This window comes from Lissotriton helveticus, chromosome 11 (assembly GCF_964261635.1).
Source record: "Lissotriton helveticus chromosome 11, aLisHel1.1, whole genome shotgun sequence".
NCBI classification, from domain to species: domain Eukaryota; kingdom Metazoa; phylum Chordata; class Amphibia; order Caudata; family Salamandridae; genus Lissotriton; species Lissotriton helveticus.
The window spans coordinates 39,279,256-39,294,277 of NC_136072.1; the positions used below are offsets into that span (position 1 = coordinate 39,279,256).

Here is a 15,022-nt window from a genome sequence, read left to right on the forward strand (position 1 = left end):
AAATGGAAATATCATGAACAGATTAATCAGCCAGATATAAAAAAATAAACAAATACGTAGGCAAACATCTCGATCGCCCCTTCTGCTATATTCATTGCCCTAATATATGATAAGTTCCATAAAGCAGAGTCACCACTCACATGTGCTGGTAATAAATATGTTACAGTGGGCAGACAATGAAAGGGCTGAGGCCCGACCAGACATTATAACTCCAGCATCTCTATGTTAAAAAGCATTTCTAGGCAATATCTAGCCTCTGAAAAAAATATGCAAGATCCACCGATAAATCTGGCAAAAGTCACTAACATTTTGGGCATACTTGTGCTCTCACCTGAATGTAGCGCCACCTTGTAGCCATCGGAGGTAACTGCAGCTCACAAAATGTTTCATAAGAGGGCAAGTTGAGAGGAATCCAAGAGGCAGATGTCCATAGAAAGAGCCTCTGACTACAGCAGGAAGGTTGGATGCTTCAAATTTGCATAGTTTCCTGTCCAACGTCCTCTCACGTCCCGAACGCCCACGTCACTCCACTGAATGCTCCTCATCTGCATAAAGAGAACACTTTCACAGAGGAGCAGAGTGGCGCAGCGGAAGCGTGCTGGGCCCATAACCCAGAGGTCGATGGATCGAAACCATCCTCTGCTAAATTTGCTTTATTTTCCTTCCAAGGACCAAGCTGTCATTTCCACGCTGCCAGAAAGGAAAAGCGCAAGCTTGCGCCAGCTATGTGAGAAAAGACTTCTCAACTATCTGTGTCTGCTGAAATACAAGAGAGGGATCGTCAAAGGATCCACCCTTTACTTTGAAAGTAAAGAGACACAATAATAAGCATAAATGACAGAGGGCGTTGGTGGTATAGTGGTGAGCATAGCTGCCTTCCAAGCAGTTGACCCGGGTTCGATTCCCGGCCAACGCAGTGCAAATACTTATGTATTCTGCAAGCAGGATATATTTTAGTTCAACATGTCACAAAATGGAAATATCATGAACAGATTAATCAGCCATATATATAGAAATTAAAAAATACGTAGGCAAACATCTCAATCGCCCCTTCTGCTATATTCATTGTCCTAATATATGATAAGTTTCATAAAGCAGAGTCGCCATTCACATGTGCTGGTAATAAATATGTTATTTTGGGCAGGCAATGAAAGGGCTGAGGCCCGACCAGACATTATACCTCCAGCATCTCTATGTTAAAAAGCATTTCTAGGCAATTTCTAGCCTCTGAAAAAAATATGCAAGACCCACCGATAAATCTGGCCAAAGTCCGTAACATTTTTGCATACTTGTGCTCTGACCTGAATGTAGCGCCACCTCGTAGCTGTCGAAGGTAACTGCAGCTCACAAAATGTTTTATCAGAAGGCAAGTTGAGAGGAATCCAAGAGGCAGATGTCCATGGAAAGAGCCTCTCACTGCAGCAGGAAGGTTGGATGCTTGAAATTTGCATAGTTTCCTGTCCAACGTCCCGAACGCTCCCAAACGCTCAAAAGCCTCACACCGGGCAAGCCCTCACCGGGTAGATCTCTGGCTCCCAGGTAAAGCCAAATCCTGAGCATGTTAGCGCTAGTATCACAGAGAGAGATATAGAGGGTTCAAGAGCTGCTGTCTTGATAAATGTTTGAAACGGCTAGTGCCTGAGAGTGTCTGGCTTTCAGTTATGACTGATTGTTAGAGGGGAAGATTAAGTTTTTCTGCACCCAGCATGCCTTGCGATATACTTAGGCAAATGAGGTGAGAGCCCGACCAATCCCACTCTACTCTGCTGAATGCTCCTTATTTGCATAAAGAGAACACTTTCACAACAGAGCAGAGTGGCGCAGCGGAAGCGTGCTGGGCCCATAACCCAGAGGTCGATGGATCGAAACCATCCTCTGCTAATTTTGCTTGATTTTTCTTCCAAGGACCAAGCTGTCATTCCCAGGCTGCCAGCAAGTAAAAGCGCAAGCTTTTGCCAGCTATGTGAGAAAAGACTTCTCAACTATCTGTGTCTGCTGAAATACAAGAGAGGGATCGTAAAAGGATCCACCCTGTACTTTGAAAGTAAAGACACACAATAATAAGCATAAATGACTGGTGGGACCTTCAAACACTTTTCTGGGCATGCTTTGAATTTCATTCTTCCCTTTTAGTTGTGCTATTATCTATCTCCTGGGCATTTCCTGGAATGTTCTCTCTTTCTCTTCCCTGCTTTGCTTCCCATGCTGCATCTATATGTTCATATCTATTATTTGTACTACTGCTTTCCATTCTTCTCTTCCGCACAGCTTTGACCTTGGTTTCAATCCCAGTTCCTTACCCTCTGCTAAAAACTTTCTACTGCTTTTCATGTTGGTATCTAAACCAAATGCACCGTTGAAGCTGGTGCAAGATAGACATTGCACTCAGGGTCGTAATGTTTAGAACCGAGAGCATACAGATCATAGGGCGTTGGTGGTATAGTGGTGAGCATAGCTGCCTTCCAAGCAGTTGACCCGGGTTCGATTCCCGGCCAACGCAGTACAAATACTTATATATTCTGCAAGCTGGATATATTTTAATGCAATATGTCACAAAATGGAAATATCATGAACAGATTAATCAGCCAGATATAAAAAAATAAACAAATACGTAGGCAAACATCTCGATCGCCCCTTCTGCTATATTCATTGCCCTAATATATGATAAGTTCCATAAAGCAGAGTCACCACTCACATGTGCTGGTAATAAATATGTTACAGTGGGCAGACAATGAAAGGGCTGAGGCCCGACCAGACATTATAACTCCAGCATCTCTATGTTAAAAAGCATTTCTAGGCAATATCTAGCCTCTGAAAAAAATATGCAAGATCCACCGATAAATCTGGCAAAAGTCACTAACATTTTGGGCATACTTGTGCTCTCACCTGAATGTAGCGCCACCTTGTAGCCATCGGAGGTAACTGCAGCTCACAAAATGTTTCATAAGAGGGCAAGTTGAGAGGAATCCAAGAGGCAGATGTCCATAGAAAGAGCCTCTGACTACAGCAGGAAGGTTGGATGCTTCAAATTTGCATAGTTTCCTGTCCAACGTCCTCTCACGTCCCGAACGCCCACGTCACTCCACTGAATGCTCCTCATCTGCATAAAGAGAACACTTTCACAGAGGAGCAGAGTGGCGCAGCGGAAGCGTGCTGGGCCCATAACCCAGAGGTCGATGGATCGAAACCATCCTCTGCTAAATTTGCTTTATTTTCCTTCCAAGGACCAAGCTGTCATTTCCACGCTGCCAGAAAGGAAAAGCGCAAGCTTGCGCCAGCTATGTGAGAAAAGACTTCTCAACTATCTGTGTCTGCTGAAATACAAGAGAGGGATCGTCAAAGGATCCACCCTTTACTTTGAAAGTAAAGAGACACAATAATAAGCATAAATGACAGAGGGCATTGGTGGTATAGTGGTGAGCATAGCTGCCTTCCAAGCAGTTGACCCGGGTTCGATTCCCGGCCAACGCAGTGCAAATACTTATGTATTCTGCAAGCAGGATATATTTTAGTTCAACATGTCACAAAATGGAAATATCATGAACAGATTAATCAGCCATATATATAGAAATTAAAAAATACGTAGGCAAACATCTCAATCGCCCCTTCTGCTATATTCATTGTCCTAATATATGATAAGTTTCATAAAGCAGAGTCGCCATTCACATGTGCTGGTAATAAATATGTTATTTTGGGCAGGCAATGAAAGGGCTGAGGCCCGACCAGACATTATACCTCCAGCATCTCTATGTTAAAAAGCATTTCTAGGCAATTTCTAGCCTCTGAAAAAAATATGCAAGACCCACCGATAAATCTGGCCAAAGTCCGTAACATTTTTGCATACTTGTGCTCTGACCTGAATGTAGCGCCACCTCGTAGCTGTCGAAGGTAACTGCAGCTCACAAAATGTTTTATCAGAAGGCAAGTTGAGAGGAATCCAAGAGGCAGATGTCCATGGAAAGAGCCTCTCACTGCAGCAGGAAGGTTGGATGCTTGAAATTTGCATAGTTTCCTGTCCAACGTCCACTCACGTCCCGAACGCTCCCAAACGCTCAAAAGCCTCACACCGGGCAAGCCCTCACCGGGTAGATCTCTGGCTCCCAGGTAAAGCCAAATCCTGAGCATGTTAGCGCTAGTATCACAGAGAGAGATATAGAGGGTTCAAGAGCTGCTGTCTTGATAAATGTTTGAAACGGCTAGTGCCTGAGAGTGTCTGGCTTTCAGTTATGACTGATTGTGAGAGGGGAAGATTAAGTTTTTCTGCACCTAGCATGCCTTGCGATATACTTAGGCAAATGAGGTGAGAGCCCGACCAATCCCACTCTACTCTGCTGAATGCTCCTTATTTGCATAAAGAGAACACTTTCACAACGGAGCAGAGTGGCGCAGCGGAAGCGTGCTGGGCCCATAACCCAGAGGTCGATGGATCGAAACCATCCTCTGCTAATTTTGCTTGATTTTTCTTCCAAGGACCAAGCTGTCATTCCCAGGCTGCCAGCAAGTAAAAGCGCAAGCTTTTGCCAGCTATGTGAGAAAAGACTTCTCAACTATCTGTGTCTGCTGAAATACAAGAGAGGGATCGTAAAAGGATCCACCCTGTACTTTGAAAGTAAAGACACACAATAATAAGCATAAATGACTGGTGGGACCTTCAAACACTTTTCTGGGCATGCTTTGAATTTCATTCTTCCCTTTTAGTTGTGCTATTATCTATCTCCTGGGCATTTCCTGGAATGTTCTCTCTTTCTCTTCCCTGCTTTGCTTCCCATGCTGCATCTATATGTTCATATCTATTATTTGTACTACTGCTTTCCATTCTTCTCTTCCGCACAGCTTTGACCTTGGTTTCAATCCCAGTTCCTTACCCTCTGCTAAAAACTTTCTACTGTTTTTCATGTTGGTATCTAAACCAAATGCACCGTTGAAGCTGGTGCAAGATAGACATTGCACTCAGGGTCGTAATGTTTAGAACCGAGAGCATACAGATCATAGGGCGTTGGTGGTATAGTGGTGAGCATAGCTGCCTTCCAAGCAGTTGACCTGGGTTCGATTCCCGGCCAACGCAGTACAAATACTTATATATTCTGCAAGCTGGATATATTTTAATGCAATATGTCACAAAATGGAAATATCATGAACAGATTAATCAGCCAGATATAAAAAAATAAACAAATACGTAGGCAAACATCTCGATCGCCCCTTCTGCTATATTCATTGCCCTAATATATGATAAGTTCCATAAAGCAGAGTCACCACTCACATGTGCTGGTAATAAATATGTTACAGTGGGCAGACAATGAAAGGGCTGAGGCCCGACCAGACATTATAACTCCAGCATCTCTATGTTAAAAAGCATTTCTAGGCAATATCTAGCCTCTGAAAAAAATATGCAAGATCCACCGATAAATCTGGCAAAAGTCACTAACATTTTGGGCATACTTGTGCTCTCACCTGAATGTAGCGCCACCTTGTAGCCATCGGAGGTAACTGCAGCTCACAAAATGTTTCATAAGAGGGCAAGTTGAGAGGAATCCAAGAGGCAGATGTCCATAGAAAGAGCCTCTGACTACAGCAGGAAGGTTGGATGCTTCAAATTTGCATAGTTTCCTGTCCAACGTCCTCTCACGTCCCGAACGACCACGTCACTCCACTGAATGCTCCTCATCTGCATAAAGAGAACACTTTCACAGAGGAGCAGAGTGGCGCAGCGGAAGCGTGCTGGGCCCATAACCCAGAGGTCGATGGATCGAAACCATCCTCTGCTAAATTTGCTTTATTTTCCTTCCAAGGACCAAGCTGTCATTTCCACGCTGCCAGAAAGGAAAAGCGCAAGCTTGCGCCAGCTATGTGAGAAAAGACTTCTCAACTATCTGTGTCTGCTGAAATACAAGAGAGGGATCGTCAAAGGATCCACCCTTTACTTTGAAAGTAAAGAGACACAATAATAAGCATAAATGACAGAGGGCGTTGGTGGTATAGTGGTGAGCATAGCTGCCTTCCATGCAGTTGACCCGGGTTCGATTCCCGGCCAACGCAGTGCAAATACTTATGTATTCTGCAAGCAGGATATATTTTAGTTCAACATGTCACAAAATGGAAATATCATGAACAGATTAATCAGCCATATATATAGAAATTAAAAAATACGTAGGCAAACATCTCAATCGCCCCTTCTGCTATATTCATTGTCCTAATATATGATAAGTTTCATAAAGCAGAGTCGCCATTCACATGTGCTGGTAATAAATATGTTATTTTGGGCAGGCAATGAAAGGGCTGAGGCCCGACCAGACATTATACCTCCAGCATCTCTATGTTAAAAAGCATTTCTAGGCAATTTCTAGCCTCTGAAAAAAATATGCAAGACCCACCGATAAATCTGGCCAAAGTCCGTAACATTTTTGCATACTTGTGCTCTGACCTGAATGTAGCGCCACCTCGTAGCTGTCGAAGGTAACTGCAGCTCACAAAATGTTTTATCAGAAGGCAAGTTGAGAGGAATCCAAGAGGCAGATGTCCATGGAAAGAGCCTCTCACTGCAGCAGGAAGGTTGGATGCTTGAAATTTGCATAGTTTCCTGTCCAACGTCCCGAACGCTCAAAAGCCTCACACCGGGCAAGCCCTCACCGGGTAGATCTCTGGCTCCCAGGTAAAGCCAAATCCTGAGCATGTTAGCGCTAGTATCACAGAGAGAGATATAGAGGGTTCAAGAGCTGCTGTCTTGATAAATGTTTGAAACGGCTAGTGCCTGAGAGTGTCTGGCTTTCAGTTATGACTGATTGTGAGAGGGGAAGATTAAGTTTTTCTGCACCCAGCATGCCTTGCGATATACTTAGGCAAATGAGGTGAGAGCCCGACCAATCCCACTCTACTCTGCTGAATGCTCCTTATTTGCATAAAGAGAACACTTTCACAACGGAGCAGAGTGGCGCAGCGGAAGCGTGCTGGGCCCATAACCCAGAGGTCGATGGATCGAAACCATCCTCTGCTAATTTTGCTTGATTTTTCTTCCAAGGACCAAGCTGTCATTCCCAGGCTGCCAGCAAGTAAAAGCGCAAGCTTTTGCCAGCTATGTGAGAAAAGACTTCTCAACTATCTGTGTCTGCTGAAATACAAGAGAGGGATCGTAAAAGGATCCACCCTGTACTTTGAAAGTAAAGACACACAATAATAAGCATAAATGACTGGTGGGACCTTCAAACACTTTTCTGGGCATGCTTTGAATTTCATTCTTCCCTTTTAGTTGTGCTATTATCTATCTCCTGGGCATTTCCTGGAATGTTCTCTCTTTCTCTTCCCTGCTTTGCTTCCCATGCTGCATCTATATGTTCATATCTATTATTTGTACTACTGCTTTCCATTCTTCTCTTCCGCACAGCTTTGACCTTGGTTTCAATCCCAGTTCCTTACCCACTGCTAAAAACTTTCTACTGCTTTTCATGTTGGTATCTAAACCAAATGCACCGTTGAAGCTGGTGCAAGATAGACATTGCACTCAGGGTCGTAATGTTTAGAACCGAGAGCATACAGATCATAGGGTGTTGGTGGTATAGTGGTGAGCATAGCTGCCTTCCAAGCAGTTGACCCGGGTTCGATTCCCGGCCAACGCAGTACAAATACTTATATATTCTGCAAGCTGGATATATTTTAATGCAATATGTCACAAAATGGAAATATCATGAACAGATTAATCAGCCAGATATAAAAAAATAAACAAATACGTAGGCAAACATCTCGATCGCCCCTTCTGCTATATTCATTGCCCTAATATATGATAAGTTCCATAAAGCAGAGTCACCACTCACATGTGCTGGTAATAAATATGTTACAGTGGGCAGACAATGAAAGGGCTGAGGCCCGACCAGACATTATAACTCCAGCATCTCTATGTTAAAAAGCATTTCTAGGCAATATCTAGCCTCTGAAAAAAATATGCAAGATCCACCGATAAATCTGGCAAAAGTCACTAACATTTTGGGCATACTTGTGCTCTCACCTGAATGTAGCGCCACCTTGTAGCCATCGGAGGTAACTGCAGCTCACAAAATGTTTCATAAGAGGGCAAGTTGAGAGGAATCCAAGAGGCAGATGTCCATAGAAAGAGCCTCTGACTACAGCAGGAAGGTTGGATGCTTCAAATTTGCATAGTTTCCTGTCCAACGTCCTCTCACGTCCCGAACGCCCACGTCACTCCACTGAATGCTCCTCATCTGCATAAAGAGAACACTTTTACAGAGGAGCAGAGTGGCGCAGCGGAAGCGTGCTGGGCCCATAACCCAGAGGTCGATGGATCGAAACCATCCTCTGCTAAATTTGCTTTATTTTCCTTCCAAGGACCAAGCTGTCATTTCCACGCTGCCAGAAAGGAAAAGCGCAAGCTTGCGCCAGCTATGTGAGAAAAGACTTCTCAACTATCTGTGTCTGCTGAAATACACGAGAGGGATCGTCAAAGGATCCACCCTTTACTTTGAAAGTAAAGAGACACAATAATAAGCATAAATGACAGAGGGCGTTGGTGGTATAGTGGTGAGCATAGCTGCCTTCCAAGCAGTTGACCCGGGTTCGATTCCCGGCCAACGCAGTGCAAATACTTATGTATTCTGCAAGCAGGATATATTTTAGTTCAACATGTCACAAAATGGAAATATCATGAACAGATTAATCAGCCATATATATAGAAATTAAAAAATACGTAGGCAAACATCTCAATCGCCCCTTCTGCTATATTCATTGTCCTAATATATGATAAGTTTCATAAAGCAGAGTCGCCATTCACATGTGCTGGTAATAAATATGTTATTTTGGGCAGGCAATGAAAGGGCTGAGGCCCGACCAGACATTATACCTCCAGCATCTCTATGTTAAAAAGCATTTCTAGGCAATTTCTAGCCTCTGAAAAAAATATGCAAGACCCACCGATAAATCTGGCCAAAGTCCGTAACATTTTTGCATACTTGTGCTCTGACCTGAATGTAGCGCCACCTCGTAGCTGTCGAAGGTAACTGCAGCTCACAAAATGTTTTATCAGAAGGCAAGTTGAGAGGAATCCAAGAGGCAGATTTCCATGGAAAGAGCCTCTCACTGCAGCAGGAAGGTTGGATGCTTGAAATTTGCATAGTTTCCTGTCCAACGTCCACTCACGTCCCGAACGCTCCCAAACGCTCAAAAGCCTCACACCGGGTAGATCTCTGGCTCCCAGGTAAAGCCAAATCCTGAGCATGTTAGCGCTAGTATCACAGAGAGAGATATAGAGGGTTCAAGAGCTGCTGTCTTGATAAATGTTTGAAACGGCTAGTGCCTGAGAGTGTCTGGCTTTCAGTTATGACTGATTGTGAGAGGGGAAGATTAAGTTTTTCTGCACCCAGCATGCCTTGCGATATACTTAGGCAAATGAGGTGAGAGCCCGACCAATCCCACTCTACTCTGCTGAATGCTCCTTATTTGCATAAAGAGAAAACTTTCACAACGGAGCAGAGTGGCGCAGCGGAAGCGTGCTGGGCCCATAACCCAGAGGTCGATGGATCGAAACCATCCTCTGCTAATTTTGCTTGATTTTTCTTCCAAGGACCAAGCTGTCATTCCCAGGCTGCCAGCAAGTAAAAGCGCAAGCTTTTGCCAGCTATGTGAGAAAAGACTTCTCAACTATCTGTGTCTGCTGAAATACAAGAGAGGGATCGTAAAAGGATCCACCCTGTACTTTGAAAGTAAAGACACACAATAATAAGCATAAATGACTGGTGGGACCTTCAAACACTTTTCTGGGCATGCTTTGAATTTCATTCTTCCCTTTTAGTTGTGCTATTATCTATCTCCTGGGCATTTCCTGGAATGTTCTCTCTTTCTCTTCCCTGCTTTGCTTCCCATGCTGCATCTATATGTTCATATCTATTATTTGTACTACTGCTTTCCATTCTTCTCTTCCGCACAGCTTTGACCTTGGTTTCAATCCCAGTTCCTTACCCTCTGCTAAAAACTTTCTACTGCTTTTCATGTTGGTATCTAAACCAAATGCACCGTTGAAGCTGGTGCAAGATAGACATTGCACTCAGGGTCGTAATGTTTAGAACCGAGAGCATACAGATCATAGGGTGTTGGTGGTATAGTGGTGAGCATAGCTGCCTTCCAAGCAGTTGACCCGGGTTCGATTCCCGGCCAACGCAGTACAAATACTTATATATTCTGCAAGCTGGATATATTTTAATGCAATATGTCACAAAATGGAAATATCATGAACAGATTAATCAGCCAGATATAAAAAAATAAACAAATACGTAGGCAAACATCTCGATCGCCCCTTCTGCTATATTCATTGCCCTAATATATGATAAGTTCCATAAAGCAGAGTCACCACTCACATGTGCTGGTAATAAATATGTTACAGTGGGCAGACAATGAAAGGGCTGAGGCCCGACCAGACATTATAACTCCAGCATCTCTATGTTAAAAAGCATTTCTAGGCAATATCTAGCCTCTGAAAAAAATATGCAAGATCCACCGATAAATCTGGCAAAAGTCACTAACATTTTGGGCATACTTGTGCTCTCACCTGAATGTAGCGCCACCTTGTAGCCATCGGAGGTAACTGCAGCTCACAAAATGTTTCATAAGAGGGCAAGTTGAGAGGAATCCAAGAGGCAGATGTCCATAGAAAGAGCCTCTGACTACAGCAGGAAGGTTGGATGCTTCAAATTTGCATAGTTTCCTGTCCAACGTCCTCTCACGTCCCGAACGCCCACGTCACTCCACTGAATGCTCCTCATCTGCATAAAGAGAACACTTTCACAGAGGAGCAGAGTGGCGCAGTGGAAGCGTGCTGGGCCCATAACCCAGAGGTCGATGGATCGAAACCATCCTCTGCTAAATTTGCTTTATTTTCCTTCCAAGGACCAAGCTGTCATTTCCACGCTGCCAGAAAGGAAAAGCGCAAGCTTGCGCCAGCTATGTGAGAAAAGACTTCTCAACTATCTGTGTCTGCTGAAATACAAGAGAGGGATCGTCAAAGGATCCACCCTTTACTTTGAAAGTAAAGAGACACAATAATAAGCATAAATGACAGAGGGCGTTGGTGGTATAGTGGTGAGCATAGCTGCCTTCCATGCAGTTGACCCGGGTTCGATTCCCGGCCAACGCAGTGCAAATACTTATGTATTCTGCAAGCAGGATATATTTTAGTTCAACATGTCACAAAATGGAAATATCATGAACAGATTAATCAGCCATATATATAGAAATTAAAAAATACGTAGGCAAACATCTCAATCGCCCCTTCTGCTATATTCATTGTCCTAATATATGATAAGTTTCATAAAGCAGAGTCGCCATTCACATGTGCTGGTAATAAATATGTTATTTTGGGCAGGCAATGAAAGGGCTGAGGCCCGACCAGACATTATACCTCCAGCATCTCTATGTTAAAAAGCATTTCTAGGCAATTTCTAGCCTCTGAAAAAAATATGCAAGACCCACCGATAAATCTGGCCAAAGTCCGTAACATTTTTGCATACTTGTGCTCTGACCTGAATGTAGCGCCACCTTGTAGCTGTCGAAGGTAACTGCAGCTCACAAAATGTTTTATCAGAAGGCAAGTTGAGAGGAATCCAAGAGGCAGATGTCCATGGAAAGAGCCTCTCACTGCAGCAGGAAGGTTGGATGCTTGAAATTTGCATAGTTTCCTGTCCAACGTCCCGAACGCTCCCAAACGCTCAAAAGCCTCACACCGGGCAAGCCCTCACCGGGTAGATCTCTGGCTCCCAGGTAAAGCCAAATCCTGAGCATGTTAGCGCTAGTATCACAGAGAGAGATATAGAGGGTTCAAGAGCTGCTGTCTTGATAAATGTTTGAAACGGCTAGTGCCTGAGAGTGTCTGGCTTTCAGTTATGACTGATTGTGAGAGGGGAAGATTAAGTTTTTCTGCACCCAGCATGCCTTGCGATATACTTAGGCAAATGAGGTGAGAGCCCGACCAATCCCACTCTACTCTGCTGAATGCTCCTTATTTGCATAAAGAGAACACTTTCACAACGGAGCAGAGTGGCGCAGCGGAAGCGTGCTGGGCCCATAACCCAGAGGTCGATGGATCGAAACCATCCTCTGCTAATTTTGCTTGATTTTTCTTCCAAGGACCAAGCTGTCATTCCCAGGCTGCCAGCAAGTAAAAGCGCAAGCTTTTGCCAGCTATGTGAGAAAAGACTTCTCAACTATCTGTGTCTGCTGAAATACAAGAGAGGGATCGTAAAAGGATCCACCCTGTACTTTGAAAGTAAAGACACACAATAATAAGCATAAATGACTGGTGGGACCTTCAAACACTTTTCTGGGCATGCTTTGAATTTCATTCTTCCCTTTTAGTTGTGCTATTATCTATCTCCTGGGCATTTCCTGGAATGTTCTCTCTTTCTCTTCCCTGCTTTGCTTCCCATGCTGCATCTATATGTTCATATCTATTATTTGTACTACTGCTTTCCATTCTTCTCTTCCGCACAGCTTTGACCTTGGTTTCAATCCCAGTTCCTTACCCACTGCTAAAAACTTTCTACTGCTTTTCATGTTGGTATCTAAACCAAATGCACCGTTGAAGCTGGTGCAAGATAGACATTGCACTCAGGGTCGTAATGTTTAGAACCGAGAGCATACAGATCATAGGGTGTTGGTGGTATAGTGGTGAGCATAGCTGCCTTCCAAGCAGTTGACCCGGGTTCGATTCCCGGCCAACGCAGTACAAATACTTATATATTCTGCAAGCTGGATATATTTTAATGCAATATGTCACAAAATGGAAATATCATGAACAGATTAATCAGCCAGATATAAAAAAATAAACAAATACGTAGGCAAACATCTCGATCGCCCCTTCTGCTATATTCATTGCCCTAATATATGATAAGTTCCATAAAGCAGAGTCACCACTCACATGTGCTGGTAATAAATATGTTACAGTGGGCAGACAATGAAAGGGCTGAGGCCCGACCAGACATTATAACTCCAGCATCTCTATGTTAAAAAGCATTTCTAGGCAATATCTAGCCTCTGAAAAAAATATGCAAGATCCACCGATAAATCTGGCAAAAGTCACTAACATTTTGGGCATACTTGTGCTCTCACCTGAATGTAGCGCCACCTTGTAGCCATCGGAGGTAACTGCAGCTCACAAAATGTTTCATAAGAGGGCAAGTTGAGAGGAATCCAAGAGGCAGATGTCCATAGAAAGAGCCTCTGACTACAGCAGGAAGGTTGGATGCTTCAAATTTGCATAGTTTCCTGTCCAACGTCCTCTCACGTCCCGAACGCCCACGTCACTCCACTGAATGCTCCTCATCTGCATAAAGAGAACACTTTTACAGAGGAGCAGAGTGGCGCAGCGGAAGCGTGCTGGGCCCATAACCCAGAGGTCGATGGATCGAAACCATCCTCTGCTAAATTTGCTTTATTTTCCTTCCAAGGACCAAGCTGTCATTTCCACGCTGCCAGAAAGGAAAAGCGCAAGCTTGCGCCAGCTATGTGAGAAAAGACTTCTCAACTATCTGTGTCTGCTGAAATACACGAGAGGGATCGTCAAAGGATCCACCCTTTACTTTGAAAGTAAAGAGACACAATAATAAGCATAAATGACAGAGGGCGTTGGTGGTATAGTGGTGAGCATAGCTGCCTTCCAAGCAGTTGACCCGGGTTCGATTCCCGGCCAACGCAGTGCAAATACTTATGTATTCTGCAAGCAGGATATATTTTAGTTCAACATGTCACAAAATGGAAATATCATGAACAGATTAATCAGCCATATATATAGAAATTAAAAAATACGTAGGCAAACATCTCAATCGCCCCTTCTGCTATATTCATTGTCCTAATATATGATAAGTTTCATAAAGCAGAGTCGCCATTCACATGTGCTGGTAATAAATATGTTATTTTGGGCAGGCAATGAAAGGGCTGAGGCCCGACCAGACATTATACCTCCAGCATCTCTATGTTAAAAAGCATTTCTAGGCAATTTCTAGCCTCTGAAAAAAATATGCAAGACCCACCGATAAATCTGGCCAAAGTCCGTAACATTTTTGCATACTTGTGCTCTGACCTGAATGTAGCGCCACCTCGTAGCTGTCGAAGGTAACTGCAGCTCACAAAATGTTTTATCAGAAGGCAAGTTGAGAGGAATCCAAGAGGCAGATTTCCATGGAAAGAGCCTCTCACTGCAGCAGGAAGGTTGGATGCTTGAAATTTGCATAGTTTCCTGTCCAACGTCCACTCACGTCCCGAACGCTCCCAAACGCTCAAAAGCCTCACACCGGGTAGATCTCTGGCTCCCAGGTAAAGCCAAATCCTGAGCATGTTAGCGCTAGTATCACAGAGAGAGATATAGAGGGTTCAAGAGCTGCTGTCTTGATAAATGTTTGAAACGGCTAGTGCCTGAGAGTGTCTGGCTTTCAGTTATGACTGATTGTGAGAGGGGAAGATTAAGTTTTTCTGCACCCAGCATGCCTTGCGATATACTTAGGCAAATGAGGTGAGAGCCCGACCAATCCCACTCTACTCTGCTGAATGCTCCTTATTTGCATAAAGAGAAAACTTTCACAACGGAGCAGAGTGGCGCAGCGGAAGCGTGCTGGGCCCATAACCCAGAGGTCGATGGATCGAAACCATCCTCTGCTAATTTTGCTTGATTTTTCTTCCAAGGACCAAGCTGTCATTCCCAGGCTGCCAGCAAGTAAAAGCGCAAGCTTTTGCCAGCTATGTGAGAAAAGACTTCTCAACTATCTGTGTCTGCTGAAATACAAGAGAGGGATCGTAAAAGGATCCACCCTGTACTTTGAAAGTAAAGACACACAATAATAAGCATAAATGACTGGTGGGACCTTCAAACACTTTTCTGGGCATGCTTTGAATTTCATTCTTCCCTTTTAGTTGTGCTATTATCTATCTCCTGGGCATTTCCTGGAATGTTCTCTCTTTCTCTTCCCTGCTTTGCTTCCCATGCTGCATCTATATGTTCATATCTATTATTTGTACTACTGCTTTCCATTCTTCT

General features: G+C 43.8%; 12 non-coding genes across 12 annotated transcripts; all 12 read left to right on the forward strand.

The window, feature by feature from the left end:
• The first annotated feature begins 844 nt into the window (after nt 1-844).
• On the forward strand, nt 845-916 carry TRNAG-UCC (transfer RNA glycine (anticodon UCC)). The gene has a single exon. It is a non-coding gene; the product is annotated as a tRNA-Gly (tRNA).
• A 1,512-nt stretch (nt 917-2,428) lies between these two features.
• TRNAG-UCC (transfer RNA glycine (anticodon UCC)) lies at nt 2,429-2,500 on the forward strand. The gene has a single exon. It is a non-coding gene; the product is annotated as a tRNA-Gly (tRNA).
• An 899-nt stretch (nt 2,501-3,399) lies between these two features.
• On the forward strand, nt 3,400-3,471 carry TRNAG-UCC (transfer RNA glycine (anticodon UCC)). Its single transcript has one exon. It is a non-coding gene; the product is annotated as a tRNA-Gly (tRNA).
• Nucleotides 3,472-4,993: 1,522 nt separating this feature from the next.
• TRNAG-UCC (transfer RNA glycine (anticodon UCC)) lies at nt 4,994-5,065 on the forward strand. Its single transcript has one exon. It is a non-coding gene; the product is annotated as a tRNA-Gly (tRNA).
• Nucleotides 5,066-5,964: 899 nt separating this feature from the next.
• On the forward strand, nt 5,965-6,036 carry TRNAG-UCC (transfer RNA glycine (anticodon UCC)). The gene has a single exon. It is a non-coding gene; the product is annotated as a tRNA-Gly (tRNA).
• A 1,502-nt stretch (nt 6,037-7,538) lies between these two features.
• TRNAG-UCC (transfer RNA glycine (anticodon UCC)) lies at nt 7,539-7,610 on the forward strand. Its single transcript has one exon. It is a non-coding gene; the product is annotated as a tRNA-Gly (tRNA).
• An 899-nt stretch (nt 7,611-8,509) lies between these two features.
• On the forward strand, nt 8,510-8,581 carry TRNAG-UCC (transfer RNA glycine (anticodon UCC)). Its single transcript has one exon. It is a non-coding gene; the product is annotated as a tRNA-Gly (tRNA).
• Nucleotides 8,582-10,088: 1,507 nt separating this feature from the next.
• On the forward strand, nt 10,089-10,160 carry TRNAG-UCC (transfer RNA glycine (anticodon UCC)). Its single transcript has one exon. It is a non-coding gene; the product is annotated as a tRNA-Gly (tRNA).
• A 628-nt stretch (nt 10,161-10,788) lies between these two features.
• On the forward strand, nt 10,789-10,860 carry TRNAM-CAU (transfer RNA methionine (anticodon CAU)). Its single transcript has one exon. It is a non-coding gene; the product is annotated as a tRNA-Met (tRNA).
• A 199-nt stretch (nt 10,861-11,059) lies between these two features.
• On the forward strand, nt 11,060-11,131 carry TRNAG-UCC (transfer RNA glycine (anticodon UCC)). The gene has a single exon. It is a non-coding gene; the product is annotated as a tRNA-Gly (tRNA).
• Nucleotides 11,132-12,643: 1,512 nt separating this feature from the next.
• Nucleotides 12,644-12,715, forward strand: TRNAG-UCC (transfer RNA glycine (anticodon UCC)). The gene has a single exon. It is a non-coding gene; the product is annotated as a tRNA-Gly (tRNA).
• An 899-nt stretch (nt 12,716-13,614) lies between these two features.
• Nucleotides 13,615-13,686, forward strand: TRNAG-UCC (transfer RNA glycine (anticodon UCC)). Its single transcript has one exon. It is a non-coding gene; the product is annotated as a tRNA-Gly (tRNA).
• Nucleotides 13,687-15,022: the final 1,336 nt, after the last annotated feature.